Below are 17052 nucleotides of genomic sequence, written 5' to 3'. Positions count from 1 at the left end.
ATGCAAAACATGCTGGTACACGCTCCTACTGTGCCCCTACTGTACACGTACAGTAGGAGTGATAAAGAGTGGCCCTAAACATGATCCATTGCAATAGATAGAGGGCGCAATATTCCCCGTAGGAAATCGTTGTTTTGAGGGGTATGGCTTACAGGCAGCCTTCGCAGATACGCGCCAATTATTTGCTTTCGAGACGAAGAGGAAGAGGAGAGCAAGTTTAATCAATAACAAATTCATTCCTAGTCATGCCATTTGTTTAGGTAGTTTTCCTCCATAGTACAGGAGCTGAGATAAATTTTTCATCCTGCTCGGTCCGCTCTAACCATTTCCTTTATACAACCGTTCTCATTCAAAATTCCTTCATCTTGGCGCTGTAGCGCTATAGAGCAAGGCCGGAGTTCTCGCGAAACACGGTGCGAAAACACCCTGTACTTAGATTTAGGTGAACGTTAAAGAACCCCAGGGGGTCAACATTTCCGGAGTCCTCCACTACGGCGTGCCTCAGAATCAGAAAGTGGTTTTGGCCCTTAAAACCACACAACTTTTTCAAACACGGTATGTCTCGATTTCTGATGGCATCCACAAATATCGATATTACAAAGAATCACGAGCATTCAGCGCTTTTTTTTTTCATTTGTGCTCCGGAGCATGCGACGCGTTGCCTGACGAGCATTGCTCAATTCCAGTAGATATGTCTATATCTATCCACAGCATCTCCCACTTCTCTGTTTCCACCAAGCACTTCAACAAAGTGCATAAAAAAGCGCGGACACGCAGGCGCAGAGAATGTTTGCCTGCCAATGCCTGCTAGCGCAGAAACCAGCGCCTTCCGCTGTGATTCGTGGAGTCGCAAAACAGATGTTGGAGAGTGTCGGGAACTTGGCGGCGTTCACAGTACGGGCTGTGCCCACGGTCGATTGAGATGTGCATAGCGTCGAGTGAAGGCGATGCCCAGGCAAATTCAATGAAGCGTGCTTGGTTGGCATCGCTTGAAACATAAGTATCGTTGTATTAGCAAATAATTATGCTCCCACAATAGCAAAAAAAAAAATCCTACGATTACCTCATTGAGAAGAGGCTTCGTGAACCATAAGAAACTTCCCAAGAACTGTAAATCCCGCTCTTACTTAGTGCGCCACAAAAGAATCAAGAACACTAGAGATGGGTGGCGAGGCCTCCTTGAAGCTCTCCTAACACCCGGGCACGACGTCCTGGCATTTGACGCCATCTTCTCGAACTTTATTTGTTTTATCGGTACAGATGAAGTATATTGTAGCGTTAAAGTGCCAAAAACTGGTCTTAGCAAGCTTCGAGAAGCTTTCCTTCAATAAAATGGCTCTGATACGAAAAAATACTTTGAAAATGCGTGACGTCACGCTGGCGTCCTAGCGCTGAGGTTTCGGCGCGAAGAGTTAAGAATTTGAACTGAAACGTTCATATGTTTTGCGAACAAATCTATTGCCGCAATAAAAACGAAAATGGAGATTTTAAAGAATAACCTGTAAGTTTAAGCTCACTAAGTGTTTTGTCTCTTTAAGCTTTTACATTGAGCACCGTTATCGCACAGGGTTTGCCTCAACATTGGCTCGGCGCTGCATGCCAAGCGTTTATTTTTGAGGGCTGCCTTTCTGCCACTACGCACAGGTTCAACCCGGAGAGCAAACCGAACATCCGCCCGATCAGTTTCCAGCCGTTCGGAAAAGGCCCCAGGGCATGCCTGGGGCGAAGTTTCGCTGTCCTCGAGATGAAGCTTATTTTGTGTAATGTTCTCGCCAGATTCAAGCTTTCTGTGGATGAGGAGCACCACGAGGTGCGCGACAAAATTCTCACCCCTTTGCTCGTCGGCATTCACGGTGTCATATAACGAAAAATTGATAAAAATTGCTAGCTTTGCTCTCAGAACATCCTCGTCCATCTTTCGGTTTGGATTTCGTAACCTGGCAACCAGCACATAAGCAATATCAATCAACGTAATGTTTTCCTGCCTAGGTAGACATAATATGTAACATCGTGTGTCTTAATGCTTCCGTACGCAATAACAGCGTGTGGTTCCATGAGATCCTATGTAAAAAGCGGTGCTTCTATATATGGCCACAAGTGATTATTGGATGTGGTTGGTACAAGGCCCTATCGATGATCCATACAATAGTTACTTTATTAGAAGAACAGCACAGGCATATTGCCTTCCAAATGCAGTCGGACGTCTTAACGAAGTCTGCGACAGGAGACGTTTGATACGCTACACAATTCCAAGAATGCTTGCCTACTCCGTCAAGTGTATGTTTTCACACCAGTGCGCTGCATTGGTACAAAATAAAATTTAATTACTGTCTGTGCTATTTCAGAATGGGCTGCAGCTGAGCTCTGCTTTCATTGCTTCTTTCTCCCCAAGTGGAGTCTGGATGAAGCTGGAGAAGTCAGAAGTGTGTTCAGAAGACCTGTGATTAGCTTTATTCTATTTAGTTGTCACCAGAGCCCGTGCCATAGTTTCGATTAGTTTTGTATGGTCTAGATTGCTGTGTATCCTTGTTTTTTTTTTCGCTTTGTGTCTTTAGTAGCTTGGTTTTGCTCGTAGGTAGCTTTTCTTTCGTTTGTTTGTTTGTTTTTTGTACCTTGCTTTGGTGTTTTAGCCTCCTTTTGTGTTCTAGTTTGCTTTTGTTTTGCAGCTTGCTTCACTTTATATCTTTCCAACCTTGCTTTTTTTTAGTACTTTTCGCGGACTGCCGGGCTCGGGCTCACCGGTTTTTGAATTTGTACTATATTCATGAAATAAAGTATATTATTATTATTATTATTATTATTATTATTATTATTATTATTATTAATAATAATATTATTAATATTATTATTATTATTATTAGTTTGACATTTAGTTTGTCTGTAATAAGGTACATAACGCATTGCCCTGACTGCCAGGTTTCTGCCATACAAGCCCACTGAAGGCTTCGGCAGACCTAGCAAAATCATATGTACAATTTCATTATTTGTAATGAAGATTATTATTATTATTATTATTATTATTATTATTATTATTATTATTATTATTATTATTATTATTATTATTATTATTATTATTATTATTATTATTTTGAATGAGAACCGTTGTATAAAGGAAATGGTTAGAGCGGACCGAGTAGGGTGAAATAATTATCTCAGCTCCTGTACTATGGAGGAAAACTACCTAAACAAATGGCATGACTTAGGAACGAATTTGTTATTGATTAAACTTGCTCTCCTCTTCCTCTTCGTCTCGAGAGCAAATAATTGGCGCGTATCTGCGAAGGCAGCCTGTAAGCCATACCCCTCATAACAACGACTTCCTTCGGGGAATATTGCGCCCTCAATCTATTTCAATGGATCACATTAAGGGCTACTCCTTATCACATCTACTGTGTCAATGCTTATGAGCGTGTATCTGCATGTTCTGCATGTCCGCGTGGCCTAATGGATAAGGCGCCTGATTCCGGATCAGGAGATTGCAGGTTCGAGTCCTGTCGCGGACGTCGAGTGTTTTTTTTTTTTTTTTTGCTGCATGACAGGGCATTGCATTTATGGAACGCCTGTGGTTGCTAGACGTGGGGCCGAAGGAATTAAGCGCATTATTAGGCATCAGGTAACCACCCGAATTAATTAGGCGCATTATTTGGCATCAGGTAAACACAAGTTTTAGTCCTGTAACCTATTTTGTGGTTGGAAGATTTTTTTTGTTGGACTTGTGCGGCATTAATTTTCATGCAACGTGCACAATCTGCTGCTACATGTCCGCTTGTCTTCATGGGACGCCCCTTCAGACCACGGTCATGCTCCGAGGTGGGTGACATGAGCTACATCGGAGTTGTTTCAGTGGTCTAGCAGGGTCGTGTTACCAATAATTTTTCATGGTGGCCAATCAGAATATCAATTACTGATGCCTTAGTTGCCAGCATGTGGGATGGTGTTGAATAGATTCTTTATTTTATTTTTCTGATAGTGCCGATACGCGGGCTAGCTTATCGTGTTGAAATTTTCAACGGAGCATTAGCCATCTGTTGGGACTGCTCAGTTATGCGTACAGGCGTTCTTTATCCTTCCCATTCCATAAAAAGGGTTAAAATTATGCGAAAAGTTGCGGCTCAGTAACCTTAATGTGTTCGTGCGTTTCTACCCGCAGTCAAGACAAGGCTCGCGCTGCCACTATAATATGTATCACGTAACCGAATGTGCAGCTTTCACATCAGTCTACGGGTATAAAAGCAAATCACGACGCTTTTTTTATAGTTTGTCCTTCTGACGGGTACTAGATAAACGTGTCCCCGCACAGTTACAGGAGTTTCATTACAGGAGACTCATCCCCTTGCGATTATCATGTTTTGATATGCTACAATCGCGCAACAATGAACAACTATCGCCTCGCGCCCTACTTCTTTCCCGCGCACGCCGTGCTTCCGAGTCAGCTTGGATTCGCCTTAGGACGCATAGAGCAAACAGCTTTCTCCAGCCAAGTGCCTATGCACAGGCGAACAAAAATCCCTAGAGGTAGCATGGCCCATTTCGGTTATTTTTCCGCCCATACGCAGTATTGGGGTTAGGATTTACGCAGTCCTATCTGTCGTTTTGTAGGGACGACGGTCTGCTGCATCAACGGCACACTCGGCGCCGCTAGGACTAAACGCGGTTGGCGTACCAATTATTGTTCTTGTATTCGCTGTGGCCGCCACGAGCTGTTTGAAGGAAGGGAGCCCATGAAAGATATTTTGTGCTGCCGTCTCACGCAGCTTAGAAGTGATGGACAGACGCGGCGGCCATTGTCTGCGGAGTTAACACTGGGTTGAAGAGGCGTCTGCTCGGGTCAAGCACCGTGTCCGCGAGAACCCACTCACCTCGGCGTGGTCAGTGAAACTTGTGCGGAAGTGTGTGTTTAAACCCTCCATTCTAACGCTACGATGACTTTGAACGCTCCGAATTGGTGCAGCTTAGATGTAGAATAGCGCATTGTGGTGTTGTCTTCCCTTCTGTCCTTGTTTGGTGGCGCTAAATATGATTTCCAAGTCAGTTTACCAACACGCCCAACAAATGGCAATGGTAGTAGATTGAACGGCCGTTCTTCCCTCACCTAGGGATCTAGGGAGGACAGAGTGTTTATAAGCAGCTGTTGTGCTGCTGCTGAGAGTGCAGTCCTTTTTCAGTCATGTTAGAGTGATGAACTGCAACGTTCTCATGTAAATACTGTAAAAAACCCATATTCCTCGTTCTCGATGAGAACAGGTCTCTCCCTTCAACAACGTCCTCAGCGTGGATAAGCTGACGACGACGTGGGCCAGCTACCATCTATTTCATGCCCCACCTGAACCATTACACCGCGCACAATGTTTCGCTTTCGCTGAAACCGCGTTTTCGCACCGTGCCATCAGCTTTAGGCCGCAGAATCTGAGCATTTGACAGCACACAAGCAACAATTGTTGCGTGGACGCTATCACGGCTGTTCAAAAATAAGTTCGTTATAGAGACTTTGATGCCTACGGGGGCTGTGATATCCCGTGGCGACGACTCAATCATGTTTTTCTTTTTCTAAATTCTTCGACGTTTCTATATCATTTCTAAGGTTGCGTCGCACTGTATGTTTACCGATCTTCTCAGCGCGCGATTTCACACTGCTTCTTTTTCGTAATCCTGTACATTAATTCATAGTACAAACATAACCATATGCCAGGCCTCTTATTAATGTGCTTCTGACCGCTGCCTTTCCATTACGACGTACTTGCCAGCATCTAGCATCAACAAGTTTATAGAGCAATGCGTCATGACATTAGCCGGGCAGCGGGCGCGGGCGAGTGTCTCAGTGCGCGTTTTCTGCTGCTCAACGAACATCGCAGTCCCGACAACCATACATCAATTTTATTCGGGTCTGTGCTTGCTGCATACCCGAGTTGTAGCCGATGGCTATTTGGCGGTTCTATGTTTCGCGAACCGAGCTTCACGCATCTTCTTGTCCTGCGGCTACGTGTGAATAAGGCTGACACCGGGCTCCGTTGCGTGCGTCCGGCATTGCAGCACCGAGCAGAAGCGTAGCATGCTGCGCGCCTTCAAAGGCAGCCACAACCCATTAAGTGCTTTCAAATGTTGTCAAGCAGATACCCCCAAGGCAGGAAAGCCTCACCACTTCATCAGAACTGCAGTGCAGGTGGGACTTTAAGCTGTCGTCTTCAAGTATTCGACGAAAACTCGTCTGGCGAGCAAACATATTGGTGCCAAAAACCGTGCACTCGCCAAGAATAAAAGAAAAATAAAGGACAGACGTTTCGGTCCCCGTACGGGTCCCTTGATCACAATGAAGGTGTAAGCATGGGCGTGCGGCATTTTATGGGAGAGGTGGCGCAGCGTTCGGGTGTATATCTCAGGAAGATTACCCCGCGTCCTGTTTATCGTGTGTCTAGTTGATTGGATGTAAAATGTTTCTAAAAGCTAACGGGCAGAAAAGTGTTTATCGTATGTGATGATGGCTGCCGCGTCCCAGTGAATGATGGGTCCGGTTAATTCGTGATATTTTGCCGATTGTTCGCGGCTGTGTGGCCCTTGGAGACGTCGTTCATGTGTTGTTTCAAGCGCCGTTTAAAATTTCCACTCTCGCCGATGTAAGACACGTCACACTCCTTGCACGGTATCTTGTGTATCACACCCGGGTAAACCTTGTGTTTCAAAGGTTCTTTTGCAGGAACCAGCTGATGGCCAAGTTTTTGGGAAGGCACGTGGGCGATTCCAATACCGTAGCCCTTAAAAATTCGTGCAAGGGCATTGCTTGTTCCCACTGTGTAGGGTACTGCCACGCGCTTCACTGTTTCTTTCGCCGTTTCACGGCGGAGCTTCGCTGATTTGCGCTCCTGCGTTCTGGACCGTTGTAGAGGGTAACCATTGATCAACAGGTTCCTTTTCACAACCTGTAGCTCTTGCCTACGTTTCGTGGGGCTGGAGCAGACGTGGAATGTCCAGGAAAAGAGTGCTGCTGGACGGATCGCTTTTGCCCAAGGGGGTGCGCCGAGTCGAAGCTCAGGTACGTTCTCGTGTGCGTTGACTTTCTGTACAGACTAGTCCTCAAGCCGCTTAAAGTCCTTTCTACGAGAACATCCACGAAGTAAATTCGCCCATTGTTTTACTCTTCAGCCTTGAACTGTACACTAGGCTTGAAGGAATTTAGGTGCTCGAGGAAATGTGTTGCGTGCCGGCAAGGGATAATGCCGAAGCAGTCGTGCATGTATCTTAGAAATAGCTTTGGTCACGTCCCAAAGGAAGATAAGGCGACACTTTCCAGATAAAATGTTGGTACAAACGACAGACATAGAGGCTCCCATCACTGTGCCGAACACTTGCTTGTAATACTCCTTGTTAAAGACGTAGTACGTATATTCAAGGCAAAATTTTGGCGGCAAACGTCGTGGATTTCGAATGGCGGGCGTTCGGGCAAAGAAGAGTCAGCCTCGGGACGTTTCCTCCAGCACTCGACCGCATAGTCAATGGGGAACCAGCGCTGGATAGGCGGCGCGTCGAAAAGAGTGCGTTGCACGCCGCCCTGGCGACGAAACGCGGCATATTCCAGCCACACAACCAGACGACACACGCATACGCAGCCGTATTATAGTTCGTATGTTTCCGTTTTCGCGCCGCTTCAAGTGGAGTTTTTGTAAAGAAGCTATCGCCATCAAGTGAAGAAATGACGAAAGAAGCTTTTTAAGCTTTATACATTTTTCACAGTGCGTCGCGGCGAGCACGTGTGTTTCTTTAACGGTTGCGTCGTGTATCGATGCCATGCTTGCGTGGCTGCCTGCCTCGCAAATCTAGCAGTTATGGCTCCGGTCGTGCTGCGCTATGGTTTCGGAAGTATTAGTTGGCCTGAAGATATTCCATATTTCTCTGGCTAGACATAAAAAATTCTGATGTTACTTCGCCACAGCAGTCAATGGAGAAGAAAGCTTTATCGCATCAGCTGACTCGCGCAAGCAAAGGTTTGAGTGCTCGGCTGCTTGATCCGTAACAATTCTGGCTACATTTAGCACTAATTACATTAATTTGCCGGATGCCTCTCAGCGCTGAGTCCTCATCCGCATGCGCATATTTATAAACACATAGGTGGCTTAGTCGCGCGTGCGCCGGCACTATGCGCATACAACTCGTATTACAAGGCAGCTTCCCTCCTACATAATTCTTGGCAATGAATGGATAATTTTTACCTTTCGTATCGTTCACTTGGTGCGGTGGCGTTGGAAGGGGCTTGGCGGTGGCATTGCGAAGGAAAAATGGTACATATGCCGGATGGTGCATGCTATTGCTCATTTTGTTTCCGACGAAATACCGACAGCAGATTCTGCTGTTTGGTACTGTCTGCCATGGCTGACCGTCTTCACTATCGAATAAACCAAGGATACACGCAAAATTTGATTTAGAAACCAGCCCGACACCGCTTGACAGGGCGACAAGACGGGAGCTTACTCCGCTCGCCTGACTGCTTGGATCCAACGCCGCCTCCGTTCTTGTTCGTAGGGTTTAGATGGAAAGACGCAGAAGGATACATCCTCCCTCATCCCGACTTAGTTGTGGCACTTGTATACGCAACAGTATCGTCGGCGCCCTTTTGTTTTCCTTCGACCTTAAGGGCACGCAACGCAATTTTCGTCCGCGGGGGAGGCTGCATTGTGCACGTTCTGACCGCCAGGGCGGCGCTGCAGGCGCCGTGTAAACTCCAGCGCTGGTTCCCCATAGGCACGCATGTAAACATTGACTTTACGTCAAAGGAGATCATGACTTCATCATCGTCAATGCAGGCGCATCTTATTTACTCAATGAAATGAGCGAAGTCTATGACGGAAGTTGGCGTGAGTCCTGCAAGCGGCCTAAGAATACGGTGCAGGTAGCCGGGCTGTTCGTACAGCGGCGAGCGTGTATAGTCCACAATTGGTCGTACCGGGACATCCGGCTTGTGAATTTTCGGCTGCTCTGACACAACGGATAGGATACCGCGCTTTACGAACTGCCGAAAATTCACTTCTAACTACCGAAAATTCACTTCTAACTACCCAAAAGTTAGAAGCGAATTCCTACTATGAACAACTACCAAAAAGTTTGAAGTGAATTCGCTTCTAACTTTTCGGTAGTTGCAGATAGTGGGTTTCTTTACTATTTCCGCTACCAAGGAGACCATTTCAGCCTCTCTGATTTTGTATTTAACGTTAGTTGTTGCCATCGCATTTTTGCTGTTAAGCTTTCTAGTTATTTTCCTCAACTGGGAGTAATTTTTTTCTCTGCACAAGTACTTGAATACTCTTGCAACCTATTTACTTTTTCGCATATTTTTCAATCGTTCTTCGAAATCAATTTTATGCTTAGCTTCCGTGACTTCAAAGCCTGTCGATTTGTAGTTTTCATTTGTAGTTCTCACGTGAGTGCCCAATGCGAGGCGTCCCACGGCCCTTTGGTTGCCGTCGCGTCCTGAATATACCTACGACTTCAAGAAAACAAGTGCATTTCCCAATGTAAGTCCTGGAACCATTGCACCTGTCCACATACCAAGGAGCACCTCGTACCTATATTATCCCCAATGTGTTATGTGTTTCATTATGGCAACATTTTTCTTCCGCTTTGCTATTAGTGTTTCATGTGTTTACATATATCTGTTGCCCTCGTTTATCCATACACCGAGGTATTTGCATTCTTTTAACCGAGGTACTTCCTGACTCTGTATGGAGACTGTCTGTTCACTGTTTTCAGCGAATGCCATAAGACCTGATTTTTTAAACCCTATATTTCAAGTCTAAATATCACCTTCGTGTACACAGATACTAAATAGACATGGCATATCTATTTGCCTGTTAAAAAGCAACACATTGTCATCCGCATTAAGCAAACGTTGAAGCTGCTGCTATACTGTAGGCCCGACGGTTTGTATGATAGATTAAATCCGACAATAATTTCTTCTAGCGCCATTTCCATCCTATCCATGCAAACCCGTGACTCTACAACACTCCGTCTGTGCACGCGACACATGGATGATCGATGATGGCGTTTTCACGACAATGCCTTCTCAGCGGAAACCATACAGATTGGGCGTACCTGTTATCTGGGTATCTTGCAGCCACTTCTAGAAAGAAACCGTGGGTAAGTTCACGTGTAGGTGACAAATGAACAAGACAATGGTGCTAAATGATGCCTCATCGTGCGAAGAATACGCAGCAACCGAAAATAACTCAGCATATATATATATATATATATATATATATATATATATATATATATATATATATAAAATAAAACGAGTGTAACGAGCCTAAAATTGGGTGGGATGTGAGTCTGCATGCCCTTTTACCTTTAACGTGCTGCCACCTAGTGTCATTCACTTAACTACCGCGTCCTCCGCAAGGTGGCGACACTCCACGCGCAAATGCCGAGGCTAGAAGTTAACCAAAGAAAGGCAGCTGGTTGGCTTTGGGAGCTCACGGGAAAAGCACAAATGAGGCAGTGCAGTGTGACATAGGTTGGGCCTCGCTTGAATTCAGAGAAGCGCAGAGCAAAATTAGGTTTGAATACTCGGGAACCTTGGATCAATATTAACGGGCGGCCAAAGTGCCCTGGTATCTGTACCTGAATAGCCTGGACACCGAATGGAGGAAGAGGTCAAGAAAGTTGGCAACCAAGTACAGGGTAATTGAAAGGGTAAATAGCCAACCAGGAGTCATCAGAAAGAGAGAGAAACAGACATTGAATTGGGTGCGAGGAAAGGAGACAAAAGACATTAGAAAGACGATGAAGGAATGAAAAGGGAAAATCTGTACGGTAAGACGAAGGGAACTGCCTCGCTACTTGAGGCTCGAGCTGCATCTATTCGCAAATAGACGAGGCATGGGTATGCTGCAGCAGAAATCCAGAGACCGCTCGGCACATTCTTATCAAATGCGAAGGGATTCACCCAGTGAGACCCGGCGGTAATGTACACCTCCTCCAAGCGCTTGGATTTAAAGTGGACGGATGCATCAACCCGTCTGCAGTCGAGATAAGTAAGAGACATTTGGAGAATTGGTGGGAAAATAGCAGGGAACAGATTGATAAGACCGGATCTTTTACAGACATAGAGAGCGGTAGAAGATAGACAAGTTTTGAGGGTGAAAATATTTTGAAGAGTTGTCTACAAAAATGCTAGAGTGAAAAGTAGGTATTGCATACCTGATAACTCAAGAAAGCTAAGTGGCTATTTGTCGGTAAACCCTGTGAAACACACTAAAAACAGCTGCATGCTTTGGGTCGCACATGGCCACACAACAATAATCGTCATCTGCCTTGTCCGCATGTCCTTTCTCTAACGCTGCGAGCCCAGTTCTTCCAAGTCACGAACGCCATGCGCGTTATGAGCACGACAGAAAATTCTCGACAGGGAAGTAGCGAGCGCAGCGTTTTCAAGAAAGGAAATTTGGGCAAGACAGAGGACGATTATTGTTGTGTGGCCAATATACACCCCAAAGGGTGCAACTGTTTTTAGAGTGAAGGGGATGGCAATAAGTAATCATCATTAGCACTCCTGTGTTTTCTTCAAGTAACGCCTAAAGCAACACACGTTCCCTTTTGAAGTGCTTCCTCAGTGCAGCAGGAGCAACGCTCAAAATTAATAAGGTTTTTTTATTTGATTTTCCCTCGTTTTGATGGTAAAAGGGGCAGGTTAACCAAGCCAAGGAATGTATATATATATATATATATATATATATATATATATATATATATATATATATTTTCTTATGCTTTTCAGTTTCTGGATGTTTTTGGTTAGATATAAGTAGATAACGAATAACTGTAGTTCTCAATGTATGGTCACATTTTAGCTACGCTTTGCTACTACAAAAGAATTGTCGGTACTAGGAGGAACCCAGACCTGCGGTGTCCTGAGTGCGAGCGTTCCTACTCGTTGGAAGAAGAGCGGTTTCAGTTGTTAGGCGATGCAAACGGGGTAGATTTTATCTTTAATATGTGTGTGCTAGGGTCGCGACTAGACTGACGAGAGAAGAAAGATAAACTAGATATGCTGGTTGGGAAGCTGAAAAAAGAACTCCAAGGCGAGCAGAAGACGAAAAAGGTGGAAGAAGATAAGCTAGCCAACGTATAAATGAAGATGAAGCCCTCCATTCCGCAAAGCAATGGTGAATGCTTCGAGACAATCAAAGCAAATGTGGCTGGCTTCGAAGCGAGAGCAGCAAAGGAGGACGAAACCACCACGCGGGAAAGCGGTGGCGGACACGTCAGTGACGATGACGGAGAGGCTACAACGGGCGTGACAGCCACGGAAGAAGAGAACAAGGCGAATGATGAGGATGAGACAAGGGAGGGGGTGGAAGGCGGCCTCAAGTGCACTTTTTGGCGGCCAGGGGGAGAATAAGCGTCGAGTTGTCGTCCTAGGGCATTCAAACACGCGTAAAGTAAAACCGTCGATAATAGAGGCGAGTGCGTCCAGATTAGCCCATTTCAGGTGAAACCGATTTGGGAAGTGATAGCCAAAGCCAAGCTACACATGTGAGACACAATCGACGACAGCCACCTTGTGGTGATAATGGGCGGAGTGATTGACGTACTGAAGGAACGGGGGACACCGATCGAGGGAGAAATAGCTGAATCGGTCACCGATCGGTGGATTGTTTCAAAGAAAGTGAAAATAACACTGCGCGACGGTGCCGAATGCCCCAAAGTCAGTATAATGAAACCGAGTTGGCAGTGCATGCAGTAAACAGGAAAATTTGGACGCTAGCTAAGGCAATGAATTTTACGGTCATTGACATCAACCGAGAAATGCAGCGAGCAGTCCGGGAAGGCGCTTTTCTACGTGACGAGATACGGTTTAGGGATAATGTAGCAGCACCTGTTGGACGTAAACTCACGGTAGGGGCAGTAGCCTTCTTAGGCGTGGCGCAGGCAATCAGGAAGTTAGATTAAGTATTGAGTGTTGCGAAACACCGACAAAGAGCAGAATTAAATCACATGCTATTAAGAAAAGGCGCGCAAAGGATGTATGCCGCAATGTTAAAATTTGTTATATGGACATGCAAGTGGCCGCAAGCAGGAAAAATGGCTGGAAATTAAAAGCGAGCTGATTAACGGAGCCATTAGAGTGCACACCTTGCCCTAAACGCATCTGCGAGATTCGGAGGAGCCGCCTGTTATTTTCAATGTTGTATGCTAGGGGTGCAACAGGACGACGGAAGTGTAGACATAATAATTAGGCTGGCTATAAAGTGGCAGAGTGTGAAATCGACATGTAAGGAGCATTTATGGATTAGTGGCACATGGAAAGGCAAAAAGACGGGGCTAGGAGTAGTATACCTATATGGACAGGTAGTGATGACCGAGATACAAATAAATAATTGATTGATTGCATTAGAAGAGGTATTATTGAGCTCGAAAATCGGGCTAGGTGCTATTAGTAGAAGATATGAATGCCTGGCTGGCAGTAACGCCTCACATGCACCGGCCCACCGCCGGTACAATCTCGGAGGCTGCGCGATCTCGGAGGCCACGCAAGGACGTTCGCGTGGACTTTGCGTTGGCAACACTCCATAGCGCCGCGAGTACAAAGAGAAGTGTGAGAGAGGAGCTAGCTTCAGGGTGGTACGTACCTCATACTATACGTTTTGGGTAATCGCATACGTGGATAGACAGTCAATCGTGAAATCGGGAAAGCCGAGAGCATGAGGGGTATAACCTGAAGTACAGGCACGTACGGTCGCCACTCCTCGAGCGCAAAGACTATCGCTTCTTTGCTCGTGAGTACTGGTGTACCAGTCGTTCGTTTCGTTGGATTCATTCTGTTAGCGTCCTCGGCTGGGCGGCACATGCCTCAGCCCACGTACGATCCTGATCTCCCAGCAAAGAATGAACAAGTACGAGCAGTGCTGCACACAGCCTCGTTGCCAGGGTTGCCGGAGTGGCCCGGTACCCAGTCCACCCAGACCTGAGTCCCATGTTTTGCAGCGATTTTATTGCATGGCAATGATAAGAGAAGGGAACGTTCAAAACAGTGGCAACAAATGCGACACTTCACGGTAAAATGCGTATCACCTCGCGTGCCGCATGGAAAAGACCTGCGCCCGCCGAAGCTGCTACCCCTATGCTACCATTATGGAAGACCACAGCCTGGCGATAATAAATAAAAGCAATGGCGGTCCGCAAGATGGGGTACACATTCACATGGCGTGGGAGGAAACCTTACAGGTGGCAGTGCTCGCGGTGGTGCTGACCTCCGACGGATGCATAAAGTGGAAACTACTAAGTTTGTTCAGTACCAATGCTCACCTGCCTTTGTCTAGATAGAACTGCAAGCGATCAATATGGCGCCTAATCGATGGGAGTCATTCTTGCCTTGCGTCATTCTTGCGATGGGAGTCATTCTTGCGACACAGTGTATGTGTACACTGTACGTGCGTACCGACGATACTATCCGGCTTACCAACACTAGACATGACTGCGTACTTTATTAAATAAGCAGTATAAAATTAATCAAATGGTTCGTCTTGCGTAATATTGACTTGTAGACGTTGCCAATCTTAATCAGCCAGAGTGTTTGCACACGTAATCTGTATAGCCCCAGGGCCTGAGAAGCACTTTTTGGGCTTCTCGAAAACAGCTTTCTTATCCTATGGACAGCACCTACAAGAGTTCCATTGTAAAGGGCCGCCGAACGGCACTAACGAAAAACAAATCATTATGATTACTTTATTAGTGAAAAAAATGTAATATACCACCCGTTTTCTGGCGTCCGTTGTTGATAATATTTTAACTTGGAAGAAACTACGATTTTACAGTTTTTATTGCTCCAGCTAGGAAGATTTGACAGACTTGATAAAAAACGCCGTGTATGCTGATCATGTGTATATTAAGAACGTACAATTAATACAATTGCATTGGATGATGTTTTCTTGTGCACCTTTCGAGCGTCGACTAGTTCAAACAGCAACTTCGTATCGAAATGTAAAGTAATCTGGCCGCCTGTATCATGAAAAAAAAGTGGTAAATAATAATAACAATAATATCCTTGATTTCATGAAAATAGTACAAATTCAAAGACCGTTCAGCCCAAGCCATGAAGGCTTGCAGGGCTGTACCCGCCAGTCAGCGACAAGTACTTAAAAAAATACAAGCAAGTTTAGCCAGCTATAAAGCGATGCAAGCTACAAAACAAAAGCATACTACAACACAAAAGGAGGCTACAACAGCAAAGCAAAGTACAAAAAAACAAAAGCGAGCTTCGAGCAAAACCAAGCTACAAAAGATATAAAGCGAAACAAACAACGAAACACATCAATGTAGACCAAACGAAACTAATGGAAACTATGACACGGGCTCTGGTGACAACTAAATAGAATAAAGCTAATCACAGGTCTTCTGAACAAACTTCTGATTTCTCCAGCTTCATTCATACTCCATTTGGGGCGAAAGAAGCAATGAAAGCAGAGCTCAGCTGAAGCCCATTCTGAAATAGCAAAGAGAGTAATTAAATTTTATTTTGTACCAATAGAGCGCACTGGTGTGAAAACATACACTTGACAGAGTACGCAAGCATTCTTGGAACTGTGTCGCGTATCAAGCGTCTCTTGTTGCAGACTTCGTTAAGACGTCCAACTGCATTTGGAAGGCAATATGCCTGTGCTGTTCTTCTAATAAAGTAACTATTGTATGGACCATCGATAGGGCCTTGTACTAGCCACATCCAATAATCCCTTGTGGCCATATATAGAAGCATCACTTTTTACTTAGGATCTCATAGAACCACACGCTGTTATTGCGTACGGACGCTATAAGACACACGATGTTACTTATTATGTCTACCTAGGCAGGAAAACATAACGTTGATTAATATTGCTTATGTGCTGGTTGCCAGGTTACGAAATCCAAACCGAAAGATGGACGAGGATGTTTTGAGAAGAAAGCTAGCAATTTTTATCAATTTTTCGGGATATGACACCGTGAATGCCGACGAGCAAAGGGGTGAGTATTTTGTCGCTCACCTCGTGGTGCTCCTCATCCACGGAAAGCTTGAATCTGGCGAGAACTTTACACAGAATAAGCTTCATCTCGAGGAGAGCGAAACTTCGCCCCAGGCATGCCCTGGGGCCTTTTCCGAACGGCTGGAAACTGATCGGGTGGATGTTCGGTTTGTTCTCCGGGTTGAACCTGTGCGTAGTGGCAAAAAGGCAGCCCTCAAAAATAATCGCTTGGCATGCAGCGCCGAGCCAAGGCTGAGGCAACCCATGTCCGATAACGCTGCTCAATGTAAAAGCTTAAAGAGACAAAACACTTAATGAGCTTAAACTTACAGGCTATTCTTTAAAATCTCCACTTTAGTTTTTGTTGCGGCAATAGGTTTGTTCGCAAAACATATGAACGTCTCAGTTCAAATTCATAACTCTTCGCGCCGAAACATCGGCGCAAGGACGCCAGCGTGACGTCACGCATTTTCAAGGTATTTTGTTCGTATCGGAGCCATTTTATTGAAGGAAAGCTTGTCGAAGCTTGCTAAGTCCAGTTTTTGGCACTTTAACGCAACAATATACTTCATCTCTACCGATAAAACAAACCAAGTTCAAGAAGATCGCGTCAAATGCCATGACGTCATGCCAGGGTGTTAGGAGAGCTTCAAGGAGGCCTCGCCACCCATCTCTAGTGTTCTTGATTCTTTTGTGGCGCACTAAGTAAGAGCGGGATTTACAGTTCTTGGGAAGTTTCTTATGGTTCACGAAGCCTCTTCTCAATGAGGTAATCGCAGGATTTTTTTTTTTTTTGCTATTGTGGGAGCATAATTATTTGCTAATACAACGATACTTATGTTTCAAGCGATGCCAACCAAGCGCGCTTCATTGAATTTGCCTGGGCATCGCCTTCACTCGACGCTATGCACATCTCAATCGACCGTGGGGACAGCCCGTACTGTGAACGCCGCCAAGTGGCCGAGACTCTCCAACATCTGTTTTGCGACTCCACGAATCACAGCGGAAGGCGCTGGTTTCTGTGCTAGCAGGCATTGGCAGGCAAACATTCTCTGCGCCTGCGCCTGCG

The 17052-nt window shown here is 45.5% G+C and overlaps 1 non-coding gene across 1 annotated transcript; it reads left to right on the top strand.

The window, feature by feature from the left end:
• The first annotated feature begins 3430 nt into the window (after positions 1-3430).
• TRNAR-CCG (transfer RNA arginine (anticodon CCG)) lies at positions 3431-3503 on the top strand. Its single transcript has one exon. It is a non-coding gene; the product is annotated as a tRNA-Arg (tRNA).
• The last annotated feature ends 13549 nt before the right edge of the window (positions 3504-17052 follow it).

The sequence above is a fragment of the Dermacentor variabilis genome, chromosome 1 (genome assembly GCF_050947875.1).
Source record: "Dermacentor variabilis isolate Ectoservices chromosome 1, ASM5094787v1, whole genome shotgun sequence".
NCBI classification, from domain to species: Eukaryota; Metazoa; Arthropoda; class Arachnida; order Ixodida; family Ixodidae; genus Dermacentor; species Dermacentor variabilis.
Note: the sequence above shows the minus strand (reverse complement) of the source record. Positions and strands in the feature narration are given on the sequence as shown.